This window comes from Gastrolobium bilobum, unplaced genomic scaffold, assembly GCF_033153095.1.
Source record: "Gastrolobium bilobum isolate Gb01-03AN ecotype WA unplaced genomic scaffold, APGP_CSIRO_Gbil_v1 utg6635, whole genome shotgun sequence".
NCBI lineage: Eukaryota > Viridiplantae > Streptophyta > Magnoliopsida > Fabales > Fabaceae > Gastrolobium > Gastrolobium bilobum.
The window spans coordinates 79,219-84,707 of NW_026895505.1; the positions used below are offsets into that span (position 1 = coordinate 79,219).

General features: G+C 32.1%; 1 pseudogene; it reads right to left on the reverse strand.

The window, feature by feature from the left end:
* Positions 1–2,314: 2,314 nt before the first annotated feature.
* Positions 2,315–4,577, reverse strand: LOC133314315 (uncharacterized; annotated as a pseudogene).
* Positions 4,578–5,489: the final 912 nt, after the last annotated feature.

Consider the following 5,489-nt stretch of genomic DNA (forward strand, 5'->3'; position numbering starts at 1 on the left):
TTTCTAATTGCACCACGGAATCTATTAAAATGGGAATTCTCCTATTAAACTAAAATTAGATTTTTATTCTTCTTCATAATTTACCCTTCTTTTCCAAAATAACCGTTTGATTTAATTCATTTTAGTTACTTAAATATTATTTTTAATGGTTAAAAGAAATTTAACTATATTAATAATTTACACAATTGACTTTAAAATTTTTTATAGGAAAGTATCATCATAATGAAATTAAGTTTTTAACCATTTCGTCTACATAATTAGACTTTGTTCAAAATCTGAAGTTTCAAACATTAAACAACATATTCTGGCTTTGTTTAGGAGTTAGTTGTAGGAGAAAAAGGAAAAGAAGAAATTTTTTTTATTAATCTCTTCTCTTGTTCGTGAGTTTAAAAAAGAGAGAGAAGGGAGTTGAGAATTTCGCAAAATTCTCCAAAACCCTTATCACCCTTGAAATTAAAGTTCCCACAATTTGGGGGGTTTGAGGGGGAAAATATTAGAAATTACTTAACTATCCCTAGCATTAAAATATAAAAACTACAAAAATGTGAATCATTTTTAAATATAACATTATTAGAAAAGTCTCAAATACCGATAAAATTTATAGACGAAAAATATTTCATCGAAAATAGTGACAAATATTTTGACGAAAATCATATTACGTCGAAATTAGAAACGAAAAAAATTTCCATCCAAAATTTCGACGCAAATATTTCCGTCCAAATTTTCAACGAAAAATATTTCCATCAAAATTGTCAATGGAACACATTTACAACTAAAATTTGTGACGAAAAACATTTGCGTAAAAAATTCTGTTGAATTTTTTTTATGTCAAAATACTTTACAGAATCCAAATTCCCTCGTATTATGTGACAAAAAACATATTCGTCAAATTTTCGATGAAAAATATTTTCAACAAAAATTTTGGATAGATAATATTTTCGTAAAAATTTTTGATGAAAAATATTCATGTAAAAACTTTTGATGAAAAAAAAATTTGTCAAAATTCTTTACAGAATCTAAATTTCATCAAAAGTTTTTGACAGAAATATTTTCGTCAAAATTACTACCAAAAAATATTTCCTTCGAAATATTCGACGGAACACATTTTCATCGAAAAATTTCGATGGAATATATTTTCGCCAAAACTTTTTGATAAAAAACATTTCCATCAAAATTTTGATGAAAAATATTCTGTAAAAAATTTCGACGAAAAAAATGTTCTTTCAAAATTATTAACAGAATCTGAATTCTATCGAAAGTTTCGACAAAATATTTCCCTCAGAATTTTGACAAAAAAAATTCTGTCGAAATACTTTTCCATTGAAAATTTTGGACGTAAAACGTATGTCAAAATTTTTGATGAAATTTTTTTTCCGTCAAAACTTTTGATGGACGTTGAATATATTTCAGAAATCATTTTCATAAAAACTTTTGACGAAAATTTAATTTCGTAGAAAATTTTGACAAAAATTTTGTGTCTGTAACAAATTTCAACGGATAAAACCTTTTGTCGCCTTTCGACGAGAAGTATTCCAGTGGAGAAATTTTCGTCGTTTACAACATAGAATTTTTTTCAAAAATATGATGTTTTTTAGTAATGTGAAAAGTACATAAATAATTTTGTTATAAAATTTAAATTTAATTGTATTTGTAAAATATAATGATTATATTAATTTATTAATAAGGGTAAAATGATAAAAATATCCCATTAATCTTCAATTTTTCTCCATTACCTTTTTTTAGCTCCCAAACAAGGGAACGTAATACCTTTCAATTTCATTCCTTTCCTTCTCCTCCCTTCCCCTTGGATTCTCTTCCTTCCCTTCCCTTCCCTTCTTCACTCCCAAACAAAGCCTAAATGAATATAGGAAGAAAATGATAAATTAGAGGACAATGTAATATAAATTTCAAGAATTAATATTTTTCATGTTGTAGGAAATAATTTATAAAATATCTTCTACAAACACACAAAAGTGTGTTGGTTTCATGTGGGCCATGTGAAAAGTAGAGAAAAAAAAAATATGAGTTTCACACACTTTTATATATATGTAAGAAATAATTATCTCCTATAACGTAAACCATTAATCTCAAATTTTAACATAACATCATTTTAAGAATGAAGGACATATATTATGACATTTATGTACGTTCTCTCTCTCTCTCAACAACCAAAAACAAAAATAAAACACACATTGTGAAATTTTAACATAATTTCATTTTATATTTTAAGAAAGTGTCTTTAAAAAAAAAAAAAAAAAAATTAATATTCGAAGAAAGTGTCTTTCCCTCAACACAGACTGAACTTCAAGTCTCTTCATCCCACAACAATTTCAGTCTCCCCTCTAACACTTTGTCCTCGGTTTCTTCCCAAAATAAATTCAGCATACAAATCCTTCCGAGCAATCATAACTGCAAATATCAATGGGCCCACAATAGCACCCTGCGAAACAACATAATCCTTCATCCAATCTATCAATGTCATGGGACCAAAAAATATGCAGGTAAACCAGTTTCCATTTATGAAACAAGAATAACGGAGTTGACATAAAGTGCCTATAGACTCGGAAACCGGTAAATTGGTCGTACAATCGGTCCGGTTCAAGCAACGAACCGGCCATCCATCAGAACTGGTGCGACTCGGTCTATTTTTATGAAAATCGGTGACCCGGTCGGTTAACCGATGACTCGATCCGGTCCCAAAAAATATTTTCAAATTTTTTTTCAAAATAAAAAAAAATTCATAATGGACATATTTAAATATATTTTTTACTTATTGACTTATATAAGTTATGTACCTACAACACTAATATTATCTCAATTATGCACTATACAAAAAATTTTGATTTGATTTATAGTTATAGATGTCATTTTCTGAACCTAAAGTCCCGTATTACGATCATTATATTTTTGTTTGATCCTTTATTGTATAGTAATATGTGATATTTTTTTTATTAAAATATTTAATTTTTTTGTCATTTTTGCTTAGATATTTGAGTATGTTTATAATTTTTTAATATATATTATAAAATTGCATATAATTACCGAGTCATGCGATTGAACCGGTGACCCAATACCTCGACCGGATCAATGATCGGGCCGATTTTAATAACATTGCCTATAATTAATTATAGAGATTTGTTAATTGTTATATGCTGAAACAATATATATGGGTTGAAATCTTGAGATTCAGGTAAAACATGATGCATCAAGAGGGTAAAAATTTACCTCCAGATTAGATGGAAACAACATCACTCCCACAACGATGCGCAGCCCATAATTCATGAGGAAAAGGTGAATAACAGACAAGACAATGGCAACTGTGTATCTTCCTTCCATCACTAGTTGCATAGCTACTTGGATTGTCACAAACCAAGAGGGAAATGTTGGCAGCAGAGGACTGATGAAGGCAGGGATAGTTGACATATACAAGAAATTTATTTTGAATAACCTAAATAGAAGCAAAGTAAACATCCCTGAAAAAATGCCATATGGACAGCGGCAAAAAGGACCTCTGAAATAGCTTTATTCAAAATTTCAACACATCTGCTCCTTGTGGGGTTTGAAATTGGAAGCATGCCCATCACTTGTTCTATTACCCCACCATAATCTGATATGATGACATAATACAAAACCGAAATGAATACCATTAGCTGAGATATAAAATTGCAAACCTCTGCTGCTCCGAAGAAATTCGTTGAGATACATCAATTTGGCATTGCTTCCAAGAATATCTATATTACTAGCAAAAACCCGTTGAGATACACTGATCACAAAATTGGTGATGCCAATCAGAAATTCAGTCAAATTATACTGTGCAGCCAAATCAAACAACGTGTCTTGTAACTTGGTAGTGTAACTTTCCACCATCCCAGCAACATCATTCTCATCCAACCACATCTTGACACCAACTTTCTCAGCATATATAATTGCTCTCTTTCACAAGCAACTTCAGATAAATCACCGCATCCTTCCCTTCAACTCCAATCTTATAAGAAAAGAAAATCACCCCAGCCGAAAACCCAACAACCATACAAACAATCAGCCCAAATGCCACAATAATTTTCAACCTCTTCAATACCGCTGTGGTGAAAGAAACACTGGTTTCACTGTGCCTGAAGCTACTGCTCCTGAAATAAGACAACGTGGAAACAATATTTTTTGAGGTGAAAATGGAGCCCAACCCAAGAAAGGTCAAAGCCCCAAAATCACCAAGACTCTCATCAGCCATGATGAATATCCAAAACGACAAAAGCAAACCAAGCAAATTGAAAAACCCACTACGCCTCCTCATGAGGCCTTTGTTTCCTTAGAATGAAGCTGAAAGAAGCTTCACGGATCTTAAGAAGGGTACCCAGAAAAACCGTGATAACAGCAACAGGAACAGAAAGAAGAGTTTGTATGAGGCCTAACTGGAGTGTTTCGGACAAGAAGGCAACAAGGGTCTGATGAATGCCCCTGAGAGGGATGGAGCATAACACTGCCCATTGTAGGGGTCTACGTAACTGTATCAATTGCTTGAAAAATGTATAAGTATAGGGGATGAAAGTGGCGAAGACCACTAACGCCACCAATGCCATGGTTATGTATAGACGCAACATGTCCTAGAGTTAGATGGCAGCACTAATTAACATAGAAGATAAGGCTGGCTACTCAGGTGTACTTCAAGTAGGTCACAAATATCGCCATATATAATGCAATTTCGCTGACTAAAAAAGACCAGTATAACCATGCCTTGAAAGTTCGGTAGGATATAATCTCATGGAAAGATACCACAATCGGAAAGTTTGAAGAGGAAGTGAACAATAAGATAATACTGCATTCAATGCATGCAACTGTTGCATTACGTAGTTGATGTATCATAGTACAACCTTGGGTTCAGATTGCAGAAAAAGTAGAAATGAAATTAATATACCAAAATCCCACTGGTCCACCTTTATGCTGGATCCGTACTCCTTCGAGAAGAAAGCCGTGAAAGCAAATGTGAGAGTAAAGAAAGCACAGAGAAAAAAGAAAAAGAAAAATTCCGACGAATTCAACTGTCAGAGTGTTTGTGGCATACGACATCTCATTTAACACTGAATTTGTGATTTGGAAGTGTAAATTTATTTTTCTCCTTTGGTGTGTTATTGATGATTTCCATCCATGCTTTATTTCTTGATTTTAGTTAGAATATTCGAATATAATAGAGTTGTGAAGTCGATATAATTAGAGGACGGATGGGTATTAACATTTTGGGTTATGATATGTAATTTGTGTACCCAATGCATCTTTCAATTTAACTTGAAAATTTGTACTTGTCCTGCGTGGCCAGTGTCGCAGGAGAGAGGTTAGTTTACAGTTTAATAATTACAATTCAAATATATCAAGTTGCAAATTTCATCCATTGTGGATCCAGCAAAAGCATTGACGAAAAAGGTATAGATCAATAGAGACTTGTGAGGTATCGATCTTGAGACCAAGGTATCCATCTGAATTCACCAGTAGTCAAT